Genomic DNA, 21297 nt, shown 5'->3' with positions numbered 1-21297 from the left:
TAACGTGGAATTCCACCTGGTAGGTAGGTCACATATGATGCGATGTTCCGGCAGGCGGTGTCGGCGCTGCAGAGCCGCAATGCGCGCTTTTGCCGTGCTGGAACGCCGCAAGTGAGCACACTCTAGGCGGACCTTGTGCAGCAGTGCATCAAGATCCGGATAGTCCCTCAAAAAGCTCTGCACGACCAAATTGAGCACATGTGCCAGACATGGGATGTGAGTGAGGTTGCCGAGGCCCAGAGCTGCCACCAGATTTCGGCCATTATCACACACTACCATGCCTGGCTGGAGATTCGCTGGCACAAACCACACATCGCTCTCCTGCTTGATGGCATTCCAGAGCTCCTGCGCTGTGTGGCTACGATTCCCCAAAAAAATTAATTTCAACACGGCCTGTTGACGTTTGGCCACGGCTGTGCTCATGTCGGTCGTAACAGGTACACGTTCATCACGGGTCCATGTGGAGGTGGACTGTGACGGCTCCTGCAGCGATGATTCTGAGGAACTGGTGTAAGAGGAGGAGTCAATGCGTACAGAATGGATTCCTGCAATCCTTGGAGTGGGCAGGACACGTCCTGCGCCACTCGCACGGTCTGTACCTGGCTCAACGACATTAACCCAATGGGCAGTGAGGGAAAGGTATCGCCCCTGTCCATGTTGACTGGTCCACGCATCGGTGGTGAGGTGGACCTTGCTACTGACGGCGTTCAGAAGCGCGTGTTTTATGTGTCCCTCCACATGCTTGTGCAGGGCAGGGACGGCTTGCCTGCTGAAGTAAAAGCGGCTGGGCACATTGTACTGTGGGACTGCCAATGACATCAAGTCACGGAAGCTGTCAGTCTCCACCAGCCTGAATGACAGCATTTCCAGTGACAGCAGTTTGGCAATGCCTGCAGTCAGAGCCTGTGCTCGTGGGTGGTTTGACGAGAAAGGCCGCCTTTTCTCCCATGCCTGTACTACCGATGGCTGTAGACTGGGCTGGGAGTGTGTGGATGACTGGGAAAGTGGTGCTGCGGGTGGAATTACAGCGGGTCTCTGGACAACAGGGCCAGAGGTTCTTCCACGGCGATCCTGGGAGGAAGCCGAACCAGCTGCGTGTGAGCTAGAGGAAGAGGCAACACGAGCTGAAGAGGTGGTAGCTGCCGCTGTTGGTTGGCCTACCTCTTCAGTGTGTTTTTCTAACTCCGCCGGGTGCCTGTTGCGCACATGTTTCCACATGTTGGAGGTATTGAGGTTGCTGACATTTCGACCTCTTTTGACTTTTTGATGACACACGTTGCATCTGACATAGCAAATGTCATCTGCAACTGTGTCAAAAAAGGACCAGGCACTGCAAGTCTTGGGAGCGCCCTTTTTGGCTTTTGGAAGAGACATGCTCCTAACGGGTGCCAAAGCGGAGGCTGCAGGATCCGCAGTCTTCCCCCTCCCTCTCCCTCTTTGGGCCGTACGGGGAATCTCTTCCTCAGAGCTGCTCCCACCACCTTCCTGTCCCTCACGCCAAGATGGGTCGAGGACCTCATCATCTACACTACCCTCTGCCCCCAACTGCTCCTCCTGGGTAGTCTCAGCAGCAGAGCACGCACCAGTAAGTGGCACCTGAGTGTCATCATCAGCTGATGCGGCCTGCGATGTGGTGACCGGAGCCACTGGCCCACCCGCCTCTTCAGAGGAAGACAGAAAAAGCTGTTGGGCATCACTGCACCCTGCCTCTTCTTCCATTTCTCCAATGCTGCTTGGCTGGCCCCCTGTTTCCAAGCCAAGAGATTCAGAGAACAGAAGTAGAGACGGCTCCTGTCCTGGGCTCTCTGTCTGCCTGGGCAATTTGGCAGGTGGTGAAGAGACAGATGGCTGCTCTCCAGTGCTCTGTGTCTGAGAGGATGTGGCACTAATGGAAGTTGATGCATTAGCTGCCATCCATCCCACAACAGCTTCAATTTGGTCTTGACGCAGCAGCGGTGTACGGCGCTCTGACACAAAGCTGCGCATGAACGACTGTTGCCTGGTGAAAGTGGGTGCTGATGAGTCACCGGTGCCCGCAGCAGGCACAGAATCCCCACGTCCCCTCCCTGCTCTGCGCCCACGCCCACGCCCACGTGCCTTACTCACTGCCTTCTTCATCTTGGTTGACTGATAAAGATAAGCAGAAAAGTACTAACGGATTTGTGTGCTTATTCCTGAGCAACTCCTCCTAACAGGTATAAGAAACACTAATTTTCTAAAGTGTGGACTAGACTTTAATATGAGCTAATGTGGCCTACAGAAATGTAAAGTGGTGTAACTGGTGTGTTTGGTGAACTTTATTATTTATTTCTTTTTTGGGGGCTGAACTGACAACAGATAGAGCTGCAGTCACACAGAGACCGTGCAGACAGACGTAAACGGCGCTGCAAGGCCCAAAAACCCTCCTCTACTTTATCCTATGTAGTGTTTTTCCACAAATTAGCTGGAGACGGGTGGAAAGACACTAATAGGATTTTTTTAAATTAATTAGCAGCAGACTACACTACTTGAAAAAAAATTAAAATTGATTTGGCGGTATGACGCAGTGAACAACCCTGAGCTGGAGACAACCAGGCTACGGCTGCTCACAGACTACAGGGCGAGCTGCAGTCACACGGAGACCGTGCAGACAGCCGTAAACGGCGCTGCAAGGCCCAAAAACCCTCCTCTACTTTATCCTATGTAGTGTTTTTCCACAAATTAGCTGGAGACGGGTGGAAAGACACTAATAGGATTTTTTTAAATTAATTAGCAGCAGACTACACTACTTGAAAAAAAATTAAAATTGATTTGGCGGTATGACGCAGTGAACAACCCTGAGCTGGAGACAACCAGGCTACGGCTGCACACAGACTACAGGGCGAGCTGCAGTCACACGGAGACCGTGCAGACAGCCGTAAACGGCGCTGCAAGGCCCAAAAACCCTCCTCTACTTTATCCTATGTAGTGTTTTTCCACAAATTAGCTGGAGACGGGTGGAAAGACACTAATAGGATTTTTTTAAATTAATTAGCAGCAGACTACACTACTTGAAAAAAAATTAAAATTGATTTGACGGTATGACGCAGTGAACAACCCTGAGCTGGAGACAACCAGGCTACGGCTGCTCACAGACTACAGGGCGAGCTGCAGTCACACGGAGACCGTGCAGACAGCCGTAAACGGCGCTGCAAGGCCCAAAAACCCTCCTCTACTTTATCCTATGTAGTGTTTTTCCACAAATTAGCTGGAGACGGGTGGAAAGACACTAATAGGATTTTTTTAAATTAATTAGCAGCAGACTACACTACTTGAAAAAAAAAAAAAAAAAAAAAAAAAGAACAGTATGAGGCAATGAACCACCCTCCCTGAACTGAATACAACCAGCAATGGATGGCCTATGTGGCTGCACTCAGACTAGAGAGTGGGCTGCACTCACACACACACACACACACACAGACCTTGCAGATCGCTGTGAAAACAGCGCTACAAGGCAAAAGCAAGGTGAATAGTAGGTGAACACAGCGGTTGCTAAATTAGCCTTTGGAAAGCACAAAGAAGCAAATCGCTATCTCTAAACTGTCCCTCAGTCAGCAAACAGCGTCCTGTCACTAACTGAATTCACAGCAGAGTGATCGCAAAATGGCGCCAGCGACTTTTAAACTGCATCATGACATCATTTCAGCAGCCAATCACAGCCTTGCCAGTAGTTTCATGCCCTCCATGCTAAACAGGATGTGCCCACACTTGGAATCATTCTCATTGGCTGAATTTCGGAATTTTGAATCTGGGAACTTCCGATTCCGGTATCCGATACGCGGCAAGTATCGGAATCCCGGTATCGGAATTCCGATACCGCAAGTATCGGCCGATACCCGATACTTGCGGTATCGGAATGCTCAACACTACTCATCACTAATCATTTTGCTTTTTCCCATTTATATTTGCTTTTTTTACTTTTACATTTTGTTTCAAATCAAATGGAAAGTTGGTAGAGGAGGAGGCATGGCTGGGTGTGGCCTGTAAATTCATCATGATTTTTGCTACAAACATATGATGCAAATGTACTCTAGACCCTGACTGGTGTAGACTGGAGTACTTTATGCTTATGAAAAAAAAAATCCTGGCTTTATTTTTGGCAAGTACCCTAACAGAGGTGTTATATACAAATTCAAAATACAGTATCTAGCAATGTGTGGCAATTTTTTTTAAAGATATCTGCTTTATTACACATGGCAACAGCAGACACATGAAAAATAGAGATAAATAGTCATGCTTGTGTATCTCTGCAGGCTTTGAGTCAGTCGCACAACACATAAATAAAGATAAGCTGTTTATTAAACCAATAGAAAATGCATAGGCTTGTGCAGATTAGTCAATGGCACTCCTGTCTCTTTCTCTTGGAGAGGCTGCTTCTAAATGAGATGAGGCTTGTACATGTTCCTGACATTGGTTTCAGGCCTGACAGGCTGACCACAATACAGGCCCTCCGTTGCATACACTGTATTCCAAATTTAATTCTAATGCTTTTGATGTCTGGTAAAATCCAATTTACTGACATTGATCATACAGGTCTCCCAACTACCGTATTATATTCACCTTACAGTGGCTTCACCTTCTTTGACAGTTGTTCCATTGGGATCCGGTGGCAAAAAATGAACTGTGGAGCTTACAAAATGCAGGTTTAACAGCACCTGTGTCATGTCGGACGCTGTTCAGACCAGGTCGTTCGACAGACAGCGGTAATTCCGCTTTTGACCACTATGCGCTCATGGGCGTTGGCTAGATTTTATCTAGCTGGTCCAGGGTTAAATTACCTGGTGCTCGGATTGGAAGCTGGGCCACGCCCACTGCCTTTAAATAGTTCTCCTGAACATTGGGCGTCGCCGATTATAGCTTCTGTCTTGTGCATGTTATCTCGGTCTGGAGTGGTGAGCTAGTAGTTGGAGTATCGTTGCTGGTGGTGTATTTCCCTGTGTCTTATTTACTCCTTCCTATATTTGTATTTATTTTGCCCTGTGCATTTATAGTGTATTCCTGAGTGACTGCGGCGTGGTGTATATTTTCCGTTATCCTTGTCTGTGCTAACTGTGGGTATTGGTGTATGATCTCTTCACTGGGTGGTGGTTTCAGCCTAGGGTTGAAACAGGAGACAGGGAGAGGGTGGAGGCCTAGACATGCACACCATCAGTGTAAACTCTAGGTAGAGGGTCAGTCAGGGTTTCCCTAGTCTGAGGGAAATTGCAGGGGCCCGGGTTATTAGCTCTTGCCCACCTAGGCTTCCCGTGACATTATAATCGGCCAACATTATTTCCATGGATCCCATGATTTCCATAACCTGCCAGTTGAGGGCGCTGTTCCTACAGGTCACTGAGTTGAGGGGGCAGTGCAGCAACAGGGACTAGCAGTGTCAAATGTGCAAGCCGGAGTTACAGGTAAAGTTGCTGAGCCTAAGTTTCCTTTGCCTGAAAAATTTGCTGGGGAATGCAGTAAATTTGTTTCTTTTCGTGAAGCTTGCAAACTGTATTTCCATATGCGCCCGATCTCCTCCGGTAATGAGGCTCAGCGTGTGGGCCTGGTGTTGTCATTATTAAGCGGGGATCCCCAAGCATGGGCGTTTTCTTTGCCATCTGATTCTGCTGCATTTGACTCTGTGGAGAGTTTTTTTTCCTCTTGGAAACATTTACGATGAGCCTGACAGAATGGCTCTAGCAGAATCTAAGATACGCACTATTCGCCAGGGGGAGCGTGTTGCAGAGGATTACTGTTCTGAATTTCGCCGCTGGGCGGTCGACACACAGTGGAATGAGTTTGCGCTGCGGAGTCACTTTATTCATGGAGTTTCTAATAGGGTTAAAAAAGCCCTCCTGATGTACGAGACTCCTGCTTCACTAGATTCCGCTATGAGTCTTGTTGTCCGCATTGATCGCCATTTGCGTCAGGGGGAGCATGAGACGCTGCCTGTGGGTGAAGGTTTAGGTTCACGTGAGGTTGCTGCAGGTGAGCCCACGGAACCTATACAAATCGCAGGGGTATCACATGTTAAGAATCGAGCCCCTGTACTCAGGAAGCAGGGAGCCTGTTTTTTCTGCGGTAAAACTGGTCATTTTATTAATATCTGTCCTCTGCTGTCAAAGAAAGACGCAACGGCGGAAAAACTTTTAAGCTCAGAGGGTGTGGAGGAGTCCAATCTGAGCTTATGTATATCCTCCATGATGGTTTCTCAGTGCATGCTCCCTGACAAAGTTGTTGTCGCTGGCAGAGAGCTGCCAATCACTGTTTTTGTGGATAGTGGTTCTGCCACATATCTCATTGATGAGGAGTTTGCGTGCACTGCTGGTTTTAGGATTGAAAAACTGCCTCATCCTAACCGTGTGGTCACCATCAATTCTGCTCCTCTCCCACAGGGGGAGATTACTGAGTTTGTGGCTGAGGTTAAACTCCACATTGGGGTTCTTGATTTCAAGCAGGTTACATGTAAAGTGCTCAAGAGTCTTCTGGCACAATTGGTTCTGGGTTTCCCATGGTTGTCTACACACAACCCGGTTATTGACTGGAAAACTCAGGACATAATTCAGTGGAGTGACTTCTGTCAGGAGAATTTCTTGGCCACATGTGTTTCTGCTGTGACTCCAAGCGTTCCTGAGTCACTTTTGGATTTTGTGGATGTGTTCTCTGAGAAGGGTTTTTCAGAGTTGCCACCACATCGCTCTTATGACTGTTCTATCAGGTTTAAACCAGGGGCCAAGTTGCCTAAAGCAAGGATGTTTAAGGCTACATTCACATTTGCGTTGTTGTGTGTTGCATCGGCGACGCATCGGCGACGCAACGCACAACACATGCAAAATGCATTGTTTTGTGACGCATGCGTCCTTTTTTTGCTTGATTTTGGACACACAAAAAATGCAAATTGCTGCGTCCTCTGCGCCCTGACGCGTGCGCTGCAGTGACGCATGCGTCACAAAATGCAAGTGCAACGCATGTCCATGCGCCCCCATGTTAAATATAGGGGCGCATGACGCATGCGTCAACGCAGTGGCGCCCAACGCTGCGTCGCACAACGCTAATGTGAACGTAGCCTTACATCTCCGGTCCGGAGAGACAAGTGCTAAAGAATTACATTGCTGAAAGTTTGAGCAAAGGGCACATCAGGCTTTCGTCCTCACCAGTGGCAGCAGGCTTCTTCTTCGTTAAGAAGAAAGATGGTGGACTATGGCCATGTCTGGAATTCAGGGAGTTGAACCAGATTACGGTTTGTGATCCATACCCCATGCCATTGATACCGGATTTGTTCAACCAGGTGGCAGGTGCTAAGTAGTTTACCAAGCTTGACCTCAGGGGGGCGTACAACCTCATAAGAGTCCGTCAAGGTGATGAGTTTAAGACGGCTTTTAATACCCCTGAGGGTAATTTTGAAAATGTGGTGATGCCATTTGGGTTGACAAACGCACCAGCAGTGTTTCAACATTTCATAAATGATGTGTTCTCGCATGTTTTGGGGAAATTCGTTATTGTATACCTAGATGACATCCTCATATATTCTTGCGACTGTGATACTCATTTAGATCATGTCAGGCGGGTGTTACAGCTCCTCAGAGAGAATAAGCTGTATGCAAAATTGGAGAAATGTGTATTTTCGGTACAGGAGTTGCCTTTCTTGGGCTATATTGTGTCTGCTTCTGGTTTTAAAATGGACACCGCCAAGGTGCAAGCGGTGTTGCATTGGGAATGGCCTGATAACCTAAAAGCACTTCAGCGGTTCCTTGGGTTTTCTAACTACTATAGGAAGTTTATCAAGGATTTTTCTGTCATTGCTAAACCGCTAACTGACATGACTAAAAAGGGTACCAATTTCTCCATTTGGCCTGAGGCTGCTGTGTGCGCATTTGAATCTCTTAAAAACAAGTTTGTTTCGGCTCCCATTCTGGTGCAACCAGATGTATCGAAACCTTTTGTTGTAGAAGTTGATGCGGCTGAGGTTGGTGTGGGGGCGGTGTTGTCACAAGGCTCCTCCTTGAGCGGTTTGCGTCCGTGCGCCTATTTTTCCAAGAAACTGTCGCCCACCGAACGTAACTACGATATCAGCAACAGAGAGTTGTTGGCAATCAAATTGGCCTTTGAGGAATGGCGACACTTCTTGGAGGGGTCGGTTCATCAGGTTACTGTTATTACCGACCATAAGAATTTGCTTTGTTTGGAGTCTGCCAAGCGTCTGTCTCCCAGGCAGGCTCGCTGGGCATTGTTTTTCACGCGGTTCAACTTTGTGGTCACTTACAGACCTGATTCTAAAAACACTAAGGCGGATGCTTTGTCCAGGTGTTTCCCGGGGGGAGAGCCTCGGGAAGATCCAGTACCCATCCTCCAAAAGGGTGTTGTGGTTTCGGCTCTCACTACTGAGGTTGAGGCTGAGATTGCCGAGGCCCAGGAGGAGGTACCATCTGAGCTTCCCGTCAACAAAACGTTCGTACCGCTTCATCTCCGCTTAAAGGTTTTGGCGGAACATCATGATGCTGTCCTGGCTGGCCATCCAGGGGTTAGGGGTACCTTGCAGTTGGTGTCACGTCGGTTTTGGTGGCCCAAGATCCGACAGGACGTGATCTCATACGTGTCAGCTTGCACCACGTGCGCTAGGACTAAGACGCCCCGCTCCCGTCCTGTTGGCACACTACTTCCTCTCGAGGTACCTAGTAAGTCATGGACGGAAATCTCCATGGATTTTATCACTGACTTGCCCTCCTCAGCTGGGAACATGGTCATCTTGGTGATTGTTGATCGGTTCTCAAAAATGTCGCACTTTGTGTCTTTGCCTTCGTTGCCTAACGCTAAGACTCTGGCTCAGGTATTTGTGCAGGAAGTGGTCAGACTTCATGGGGTTCCGTCTGACATCGTTTCTGATAGGGGGTCTCAGTTTGTGGCAAAATTTTGAAAAGCATTTTGTTCACGGCTGGGGATCAAGTTGTCTCATTCTTCGGCGTTTCATCCTCAGTCAAATGGGCAGACCGAGCGTATAAGTCAAAATTTGCAACAGTACTTACGCTGCTTTGTTTCAGATAACCAGGAGGAGTGGTCGACGTTCCTTCCTTTGGCTGAGTTTGCCATCAATAATCACCATCAGGAGTCTTCTGGGGAGTCTCCGTTTTTTGTGTTTACGGGCTACATCCTCAATTTTGTACTTTGAGTCAGAGGGACTCTTCCGGCGTTCCGGAGGAAGACCAGTTAGAAACACAATTGTCATCAGTCTGGAGGAGAGTTAAACAGCGCCTGTTGAGTGTGGGTGCTAGGTACAAACGTGTGGCTGACAGTAGGCGTGTGCCAGGTCCGGACCTGAGTGTGGATGACTGGGTGTGGTTATCCACAAAAAACATAAGACTCAAGATACCATCCCTTAAATTGGGTCCACGTTTTATTGGTCCATTTAGGGTCAACGCCGTCATTAACCCAGTAGCGTACCGGTTGGAGCTTCCTACGGTGTATAAGATACACATCGTGTTCCACAGGTCTCTTTTAAAGAAGGTGGTGGGTTCCGTGGACGCGGCGCCTATGCCACCTCCAGTCTTGGTGGATGGTAATTTGGAATTTGAAGTCTCCAAGGTGGTTGACTCTCGTGTGGTGCGCCACATTTTACAGTACTTGGTACACTGGCATGGTTATGTGTTATGACCTGGTGGTTAGGAGCACCCGAAGTGACCTGATGGTTAAAATAGAAAACCTGGGACAAGCTCTGAGGAAGTGGTAACTCTACTGACCGCAATCCCTAATCCTATCACACACACTAGAAATAGCCGTGGAGCGTACCTAACTCTCCCTAGACGCCTCTTCACAGCCTAAGAGCTAACTACCCCTAAAGATAGAAATAGTAGCCTACCTTGCCTCAGAGAAATTCCCCAAAGTAAAGGTAGCCCCCCACAAATATTAACTGTGAGTTAAGAGGGAAGTGACAAACACAGGAATGAAACAGATTTTAGCAAAGGAGGCTGAATCTTCTCTAGAAAGACAGAGGATAGGAAAGCGAACTATGCGGTCAGTATAAAAAACTACAAAAACCACGCAGAGTGTGCAAAAAGACCTCCACACCGACTCACGGTGTGGAGGTGCAGCTCTGCACCCCCAGAGCTTCCAGCTAGCAAGGAAATATCATAATAACAGGCTGGACTGAAACATAGCATGTACTGAAAAATATATACAAAAACCAATAAACAGCAAATGACTAGCAAGGACTTAGCTTCTGCTGGAGTAGTCAGGTCAACTGAGAATTCCAAGAGAGATCTGAACCAGTACTGAGACATTGACAGCTGGCATGAACTAACGACCTGGGCAGAGTTAAATAGGGAAGTGAGCAGAAGCAATAAACGAGGGCAGCTGAGAAAGCCAACCTCAAAGATCAGCAGTTCCACTCAAAGCCACCAGAGGGTGTCCAAGGACAGAACTCACCAAGGTACCATTCATGACCACAGGAGGGAGCCCGAGAACGGAATTCACAACAGTACCCCACCCCTTGAGGAGGGGTCACCGAACCCTCACCAGAGCCCCCAGGCCGATCAGGATGAGCCAAATGAAAGGCACGAACCAAATCGGCAGCATGGACATCCCAGGAATTATCCTCCTGACCATAGCCCTTCCATTTAACCAGGTACTGAAGCTTCCGTCTCGAAATACGAGAATCTAAAATCTTCTCCACCACATACTCCAACTCCCCCTCAACCAACAGCGGAGCAGGAGGATCAATGGAAGGAACCATAGGCGCCACATACCTCCGCAACAACGACCTATGGAACACATTATGGATGGCAAAAGAAGTTGGAAGGACCAAACGAAACGACACAGGATTGATAATTTCAGAAATCTTATAAGGACCAATGAAACGAGGCTTGAACTTAGGAGAAGAAATCTTCATAGGAACATAACGAGAAGAAAACCAAACCAAATCCCCAACACGAAGTCGGGGACCAACACAGCGACGGCGGTTAGCAAAACGTTGCGCCTTCTCCTGAGACAACGTCAAATTGTCCACCACGTGAGTCCAAATTTGTTGCAACCTGTCCACCACAGAATCCACACCAGGACAGTCAGAAGACTCAACCTGCCCTGAAGAAAAACGAGGATGAAAACCAGAATTACAAAAAAAAGGCGAAACCAAAGTAGCAGAACTAGCCCGATTATTAAGGGCGAACTCGGCCAATGGCAAGTAGGTCAACCAATCATCCTGATCAGCAGAAACAAAGCATCTCAGATAGGTTTCCAAGGTCTGATTGGTTCGTTCGGTTTGGCCATTTGTCTGAGGATGGAACGCTGAAGAAAAAGACAAATCAATGCCCATCTTAGCACAAAAGGACCGCCAAAACCTAGAAACAAATTGGGAACCTCTGTCCGACACAATGTTCTCCGGAATGCCATGCAAACGAACCACATGCTGAAAAAACAATGGAACCAAATCAGAGGAGGAAGGCAATTTAGGCAAGGGTACCAAATGGACCATCTTAGAAAACCGATCACAAACCACCCAGATGACAGACATCCTTTGAGAGACAGGAAGATCAGAAATAAGATCCATGGAAATATGTGTCCAGGGCCTCTTCGGGACAGGCAAAGGCAAAAGCAACCCACTGGCACGAGAACAGCAAGGTTTGGCCCGAGCACAAGTCCCACAAGACTGCACAAAAGAACGCACATCCCGTGACAAGGAAGGCCACCAAAAGGACCTGGCAACCGAATCTCTGGTACCAAAAATCCCAGGATGACCAGCCAACACTGAACAATGAACCTCAGAAATAACCCTACTAGTCCATCTATCAGGGACAAACAGTTTCTCCACTGGGCAGCGGTCAGGTCTATCAGTCTGAAAATCCTGCAGCACCCGCCGCAAATCAGGGGAGATGGCAGACAGAATCACCCCCTCTTTAAGAATACCAGCCGGCTCAGGAACTCCCGGAGAATCAGGCAAAAAACTCCTAGAAAGGGCATCAGCCTTCACATTCTTAGATCCCGGAAGGTATGAGACCACAAAATCGAAACGGGAGAAAAACAGTGACCATCGAGCCTGTCTAGGGTTCAACCGCTTGGCGGACTCGAGGTAAGTCAGATTCATGTGATCAGTCAGGACCACCACGCGATGTTTGGCTCCGTCAAGCCAATGTCGCCACTCCTCAAATGCCCACTTCATAGCCAACAACTCCCGATTGCCGACATCATAATTACGCTCGGCAGGCGAAAACTTTCTAGAAAAGAAAGCACACGGCTTCATCAAGGAGCCATCAGAACTTCTCTGAGACAAAACAGCCCCTGCCCCAATCTCAGAAGCATCAACCTCGACCTGAAAAGGGAGAAAAACATCTGGCTGACGCAACACAGGGGCCGAAGTAAAATGACGTTTAAGCTCCTGAAAGGCCTCAACGGCCGCAGGGGACCAATTCACCACATCAGCGCCTTTCTTCGTCAAATCAGTCAAAGGTTTAACCACACTAGAAAAATTAGCGATGAAGCGATGGTAAAAATTAGCAAAGCCCAGGAACTTCTGAAGACTCTTCACAGATGTAGGTTGAGTCCAATCATAAATGGCCTGAACTTTGACAGGATCCATCTCGATAGTAGAAGGGGAAAAAATGAAGTCCAAAAAGGAAACCTTCTGAACTCCAAAGAGGCATTTAGAGCCCTTCACAAACAACGCATTAGCACGAAGGACCTGGAACACCATCCTGACCTGCCTTACATGAGACTCCCAATCATCCGAAAAGACCAAAATATCATCCAAATATACGATCATGAACCTATCCAGATACTTCCGGAAGATGTCGTGCATAAAGGACTGAAACACAGATGGAGCATTAGAAAGCCCGAATGGCATCACCAGGTACTCAAAATGGCCCTCGGGCGTATTAAATGCTGTTTTCCATTCATCGCCCTGTTTAATACGCACAAGATTATACGCCCCTCGAAGGTCAATCTTGGTAAGCCAACTAGCCCCCTTAATCCGAGCAAACAAATCAGACAACAGAGGCAAAGGGTACTGAAATTTGACCGTGATTTTATTGAGAAGGCGGTAATCTATACAGGGTCTCAGAGAGCCATCCTTCTTGGCCACAAAAAAGAACCCTTCTCCCAACGGCGACGAAGACGGGCGAATATGCCCTTTCTCCAAGGACTCCTTTACATAACTCCGCATAGCGGCATGTTCTGGCACAGATAAATTGAACAGTCGGCCCTTAGGGAACTTACTACCAGGAATCAAATTAATAGCGCAATCACAGTCCCTATGAGGAGGTAGGGCCCTGGACTTGGGCTCATCAAATACATCCTGGTAACCCGACAAAAACTCAGGGACTTCAGAAGGAGTGGAAGAAGAAATTGACATCAAAGGAACATCACCATGTATCCCTTGACAACCCCAACTAGACACAGACATTGATTTCCAATCCAGTACTGGATTATGAACTTGTAACCATGGCAAACCCAACACGACAACATCATGCAAATTATGCAACACCAAAAAGCGGATATTTTCCTCATGTGCGGGAGCCATGTACATGGTCAGCTGAGTCCAGTACTGAGGTTTATTCTTGGCCAATGGCGTAGCATCAATCCCCCTTAAGGGAATAGGACTCTGCAAAGGCTCCAAGAAAAATCCACAGCGCCTGGCAAACTCCAAGTCCATCAAGTTCAGGGCAGCGCCTGAATCCACAAATGCCATAACAGAGTAGGATGACAGTGAGCAAATCAGAGTAACAGATAAGAGAAATTTAGGCTGCAAAGTACTAATGGTGACAGACCTAGCGAACCTCTTAGTGCGCATTGGACAATCAGAGATAGCATGAGAGGAGTCACCACAGTAAAAACACAGCCCATTCTGATGTCTGTGTTCTTGCCATTCAGCTCTGGTCAAAGTCCTATCACATTGCATAGGCTCAGGCCTCCGCTCAGAGGACACCGCCAAATGGTGCACAACTTTGCGCTCGCGTAAACACCGATCAATCTGAATGGCCAAAGACATTGACTCATTCAGACCAGCAGGCGTGGAGAACCCCACCATAACATCCTTAAGGGCTTCAGAAAGACCCTTTCTGAAAATTGCTGCCAGGGCACACTCATTCCATTGAGTAAGCACAGACCACTTTCTAAACTTCTGGCAATATACTTCTGCCTCATCCTGACCCTGACATAGAGTCAGCAAGATCTTTTCTGCCTGATCCACAGAATTAGGTTCGTCATAAAGCAATCCAAGCGCTAGAAAAAATGCATCCACATTAAGCAATGCAGGATTTCCTGGCTCAAGGGAGAATGCCCAGTCTTGCGGGTCACCACGCAACAAAGAAATAATAATCTTTACTTGATGAATGGGATCACCAGAGGAGCGGGGTTTCAGAGCAAGAAACAGTCTGCAATTATTTTTGAAATTCAAAAACTTAGATCTATCCCCAGAAAACAAATCAGGAATTGGAATTCTAGGCTCTAACATCGGATTCTGAACTACATAATCTTGAATACTCTGTACCCTAGAAGTGAGTTGATCCACACAAGAGGACAAACCTTGAATATCCATATCTACACCTGAGTCCTGAACCACCCAGAGGTTAAGGGGAAAAGAAAGACAAAACAAGCTGCAAAGAAAAAAAAATTGACTCAGAACTTCTCTTATCCCTCTTTTGAGATGCATCAACACTTTGTTGGCCAGCTGTACTGTTATGACCTGGTGGTTAGGAGCACCCGAAGTGACCTGATGGTTAAAATAGAAAACCTGGGACAAGCTCTGAGGAAGTGGTAACTCTACTGACCGCAATCCCTAATCCTATCACACACACTAGAAATAGCCGTGGAGCGTACCTAACTCTCCCTAGACGCCTCTTCACAGCCTAAGAGCTAACTACCCCTAAAGATAGAAATAGTAGCCTACCTTGCCTCAGAGAAATTCCCCAAAGTATAGGTAGCCCCCCACAAATATTAACTGTGAGTTAAGAGGGAAGTGACAAACACAGGAATGAAACAGATTTTAGCAAAGGAGGCTGAATCTTCTCTAGAAAGACAGAGGATAGGAAAGGGAACTATGCGGTCAGTATAAAAAACTACAAAAACCACGCAGAGTGTGCAAAAAGACCTCCACACCGACTCACGGTGTGGAGGTGCAGCTCTGCACCCCCAGAGCTTCCAGCTAGCAAGGAAATATCATAATAGCAGGCTGGACTGAAACATAGCATGTACTGAAAAATATATACAAAAACCAATAAACAGCAAATGACTAGCAAGGACTTAGCTTCTGCTGGAGTAGTCAGGTCAACTGAGAATTCCAAGAGAGATCTGAACCAGTACTGAGACATTGACAGCAGGCATGAACTAACGACCTGGGCAGAGTTAAATAGGGAAGCGAGCAGAAGCAATAAACGAGGGCAGCTGAGAAAGCCAACCTCAAAGATCAGCAGTTCCACTCAAAGCCACCAGAGGGTGTTCAAGGACAGAACTCACCAAGGTACCATTCACGACCACAGGTGGGAGCCCGAGAACGGAATTCACAACAGTTATGGGCCTGAGGAGAGGTCCTGGGTACCAGCCTCGGACGTTCATGCGGATCGGCTGGTCAGGTTTTTTCACCGCCGCCATCCGGACAAGCGTGGTCCTATATGCCGTGAGGGCCCTGGGGTCCCTCGTAGAAGGCGGGGTACTGTCATGTCGGACGCTGTTCAGACCAGGTCATTCGACAGACAGGGGTAATTCCGCTTTTGACCACTATGCGCTCATTGGCGTCGGCTAGATTTTATCTAGCTGGTCCAGGGTTAAATTACCTGGTGCTCGGATTGGAAGCTGGGCCATGCCCACTGCCTTTAAATAGTTCTCCTGAACATTGGGCGTCGCCGATTATAGCTTCTGTCTTGTGCATGTTATCTCGGTCTGGAGTGGTGAGCTAGTAGTTGGAGTATCGTTGCTGGTGGTGTATTTCCCTGTGTCTTATTTACTCCTTCCTATATTTGTATTTATTTTGCCCTGTGCATTTATAGTGTATTCCTGAGTGACTGTGGCGTGGTGTATATTTTCCGTTATCCTTGTCTGTGCTAACTGTGGGTATTGGTGTATTATCTCTTCACTGGGTGGTGGTTTCAGCCTAGGGTTGAAACAGGAGACAGGGAGAGGGTGGAGGCCTAGACATGCACATCATCAGTGTAAACTCTAGGTAGAGGGTCAGTCAGGGTTTTCCTAGTCTGAGGGAAATTGCAGGGGCCCGGGTTATTAGCTCTTGCCCACCTAGGCTTCCCGTGACAACCTGTTGGCCCTCTCCTAATTGTCAGAGAGGGGCGCATAATAACATGGCGGTGGACATGGCAGGCAAAGCCCAAAATTCAAATGGCCATTTTAAAGTGATGGGGAATATGTATTCCACTATCTTGCTAACTATTTGGCATGAGGGATGGACCTCCCAAATGTAGAAGTGAGAGCTCTCCCAAATGTATGATACAGGGCCACCTGAGAGCCCTTCCCAAACTCAGGTTTCACGGCACCTGCTGGCACTCTGCTAATTGTCAGTGAGGGATGCATAATAACATGGCGATGGACATGGTGCTGGGGGTGGCAAAGCCCAAAATTCAAATAGGCATGTTTGAAATGGCATTGTAAAGGGATGGGGAATATGTATTCCACTATCTTGCTAACTATTTGGCATGAGGGAGGGTCCTCCCAAATGTAGGAGTGAGAGCCTTCACAAATGTTAAAGTAAAAAATAAAGTCAAAATGCTCCATGTGAACATATGCTAAAGGGGAGATATAATTTTTTTTACATTATATATTATTAAGGAGATAATGTTTCTGAGCATCTTTCCCTTTAAAAAAATCTTTGGTTTGGTAGGTCTTTTTAAAAATCCGTAAAACCGGCACAATAGTCTGACAACATTATTCACATGTACCATATGTGAGTCAGAATGGCATGCAGGCATCTTCTCCATGCTGTTACCACTTAGTTTTATCTCTTCCCATAAATGTCAGCTTTTTTCCCATGCCCCCAGACCTGTTTGCTGGGTCCATTAGCATGAGCATTGAAATTATTCGTGCCGATTTTACCGAATGCAAATATTTCACTTTGATCATCGCTAATAACTAACAAAAGTTGCACTATATAGCGCTATAGCATGCGAACATGAAATATATGAAAATGAAATTGGGTTACTGCTCTAAAATGGATGTGGCTCATCTTAGTTAGCACCTGTTTACACCTTTTATGTTTGGAAGTCTTTGATATTTGTATACATAGGCCCAAGTACTACACACATCAGCATATGGCGGTTTTGATCAGAGCAGGTTCCTACCTTTTCATATAATTGTAAGCTATTAGCGCAGGAGAGGAATCTTATTAGGGTAGGTTCCCAACAAAGAAGATTGTGTTGTTGTGGCTGCTGGGCATAGATGTATTGGCCAATTTATGCGCTAAGTGTCTTCGATTTTTCCTATTTTATAGAGTAGCAATGCACTTCCAATTTCATATATTTCATATGTGCATGCTATAGTGTTACAGAGCGCAACTTTATGTTAGTTATAAATAGAGATGTAGTTGTAAGGGTTGGTAGATTGCACTAAATAAAATAAAATATAAAGTGCAATGGCAACCTGGGGTCCACTGTGCAGAGATGTTGAACGGCTGCTAGTGAGCTATCACAGAACACCCGGTGAGAGATTACTTGTACACACTGGGTAAATGCCACTCAGTGTGAACAGGATGCTGAGTTCCAAAAAGGAACGGTACAAGCGAGTACTAAGTGCTCTATCCTATTAAACGCCACAGGACAAGCACGTGAACTGAACTTGCACACAGAAACAAAACAGATGCACTGCACCTGAGCTGTTTCATTTGCACGCAGAAACCAAACAGGTGCTCTGCAACTGAGATGAGTTACTCGCACACTGAAATGAAACAGGTGCTCTGCCACTGAGCTGTGTCACTCACACACAGAAATGAAACAGATGCTCAAAGCAAAATACCCTGACTAGAGTTGAGCTTGCTCTGAAACTCTACTGTGCTAACCGCCCACATGTAGGTAACAGATGCTAAGCCAAATGGCTAATTGCCCCCACTAATGCTAGCTGCCTTCCTAAGTGCTCTGTCCCAAAGATAGACAGACATATGACATTTGCAGACAGATTGGTAGGGTCTTCACTCACATAGCCACAACAAAATGATACTTTTATACTTATATACTTTTATACAAAAGGCTCCGCTCCAAACTCTCATGCCCAGTAGGCCAAGACATCGCTTGCTGGCCAATCGAGAGCTGCCACATCACCAGAGCAGGAGGCGTCCGACCACCAATAGGAAGATGCCACATCACGGAATGCTCAGTAAGGTGATTTCTGGATTTAGCCTCCAGAGCGTCAGGATTCAGCTGCCTATCACTGATTGCCATAGACTTGGCTGGAGAGCCAGCAGTAACCAAAGGAACACTGAGCCTGAGCAAGACGCAGGGACCGACGTCTATCCTGAGCGGCACCCACAGCGGCTGAGTCCGAATGGGAAACCACAGAGGCAGATAAAGCTTGGGATCTAATCCGTGCAGCGGGGGAATCCCCATGCCTAACAGTAGTAATTCTTAGCTTTGTAGGCAACAGAATAATTAATTAAGCATTAACGTTAGCATTAACATGATTGCTACATGAGTGAATCAGAACCAATAAGAGTATCACAATCATCTGTACATTAGTACTGATCCAGAACCAAAACACAGCACTAGGACCACCTTAAGTACATGAATACAGCACCAGAACCACCATCAGTACCAGAATATAGCATCAATTCCATCATCAGTATACAAATACATCACCAGAATTAACATCAGTACATGAATACCTCACCAGAACCACCAAAAGTACATAAATACAGCATCAGTGCCATCATCAGTACAGGAAAGATATATATCCTGGTACCGTGTTAGCCTTACACAAACTAAAAAAAATCATAAATGCATAAATACAACTCCACGGTTGGTAAAGCAAATAACTGCATTCAAAGGACGGCCCCATATACATTTGTTTAGCATGATCCTATATCTTTCAGATTTGCAGATTTCCACCTTTTCTGGATTTCTGCAGCACATTTTGACATTGCCACCCAGCTAACTGCACCCAGGGCACATGCTTCACCTGCCTGTACCTCCCTCTCCCACCTAGTTATGCCCTGCTCACATGTCTATGTCGACAGAAAAATGAAAATGCTATGGCCTTGCAAAGAAAAGGAGCTTACAATGAAGGTGCACAAATGGAAAATAATATGGCCATGAAGGGGTTAAAGAACTGATTGCCAGGGGTATTGAGAGTTAGACTAAAGAGAGGTTATAAATCTCAAAGCAGGATAAAGAAAATAAGACGTTGTGTGAATGCAACTTCCATGCTTATAACTGAGTTTGCTAGATCCTTTTACATTAATAATACACCTGTGCATGTGTATTCTGTCATAGAAAAAAATAGATTTCTTTCTAATTCATCAACATCTTGCACTTGATCCAAAACTGCCAAAATAAATGTTCTAAATGCTGGGTGCTGTAATCTCTGATTTGTATTTTCTCTCCAGAAGATTTAACTTTGCCATCACAATGAATATTGTATCCTAAAAATGGATTTCTATTGTGAAGATACTAAAACACTGACATATGTCATGAGTTGACTAAAAATGACAGAAAACTTATTATGAAATATGTTGCCAGTATCAAGGGCTAATTTGAATAAGGTATGCAATCTGACATCCATAAGCTGCTGAGATCTACAATGTATTAAGAACTCGTCTATTTGGCACTCGTAATGGAAAATATTGCGAAATCATGAAAAAATGCAAGATTGGCCGCTTATTAATGACAGATAGCTCATCATGGGGTTATAACAGTTCAGAAACAAACTTTGAGAAAGTCAGTATAGTTTCTCCATGTTAAGAAGCTTCTGCTCATATTTACCACCTGTATCCCTAATGTTTGCCTAAGCACACAGTTTATTAGCAAACAAATTCTCTTTTCTTTGAAGAAAACTCATCAAAACATCAAAGTCTGGGAAGGGGAAACAAAATCTTTACACAATGCTTGATAGGCAATAATTTCTCATGTACTAATTACAGTACATATTGTGGGCTCTTTCCTGTCTACTAAACTGCTTAACTGGCATTCCTTGACCTTTTTTTAAGAAACAGTGTCACTGTCACAGTTGTCTGCGTGGCTGCCTCTGGTATTGCAGGTCAAACACCCAAACAGAAAAGTGAACAGGTGCATGTTAAAAAATGTTGTCCCTGGCTGTTGGTCTCACACAAACTGGCCAATTTGTGTGCAAAGTGCCTTCATTTATAACATGTTTTCTACAACAGTAATGCAGTTCTAATTTCTTCTATTCAAGGTTTACATATTATGCAGCTTTCATTTGTTAGCTCTATATAATGGCTGTAAGAGATTGCACCTGTTAACACTTGTCTTTATCTGTATTGGCATGCCTGATATTTGATATTTGTAGGACAAGCCCTGTAACTGAACACTCCTCCCTTTAGCCTAACGTGTTTTTAATAGAGCGTGATCCTACCGGCCCACATAATTGTAGGCTTTAAGTCAGGGGGAGGCATAATGTTACATTTAAAGCCTCAACAAAAGGGTATGCCTTGTCACTGGCTGGTGGGATCACACAAATTGGTTAATTTGTGTGCTAAGTAACTTCATTTTTTTAATATGCTTTCTACAGCAGTTCCAAATTCATACTGTACTCTCAATGTTTACATATTATAGATAGGGATGAGCAAACTCATGGATGTTCGAGTTCGTCGGATTCGACCAAGCTTTAGTCCAAAGTTCGGTTTGAGTACCAGAACTCTACTCACACTTGAACCTGAATCCGAACACCATAAATGTCAATAGGGGCCTGAACTTTGATGCTATAAAAGGGCTGAAAAATGGTTGTTTTAAGGACAAGTAGGCTGCCAATGTAAGCAAACTGGGGATAAGAGGATAATTACCCTTCAAAAAAATGTGGATAGAGAAATTACTTAAAATAACAGAATAAAAAAAAATTTAAAATAATAATCTTGAAGCACCACGACACAGCAGGCACATCCCACATGGAGTCCCACTCGTTGGTCATGAAGAGGTGTTGTTCCGCAGAGTGACTCACCCTCGTGTGCTATAGTTGAAGCTCCACTATCGCCTGCTGCTGTTCGCACAGTCTATCCATGATATGCAAGGTGGAACTCCACCTTGTGTATACGTTTAAAAAGAGACCACGAGTAGGAAGGCAGAAGTGACTTTACAGAGCAGAAAGGTGAGCAGCATCAGTGTGAGAATGCCAAAAGTGCACACAGATGACCCCCCACTTTCTGCAGCAGCTCTGACA

Source organism: Ranitomeya variabilis, chromosome 1 (assembly GCF_051348905.1).
Source record: "Ranitomeya variabilis isolate aRanVar5 chromosome 1, aRanVar5.hap1, whole genome shotgun sequence".
NCBI lineage: Eukaryota > Metazoa > Chordata > Amphibia > Anura > Dendrobatidae > Ranitomeya > Ranitomeya variabilis.
This window is presented reverse-complemented; position numbering follows the sequence as displayed.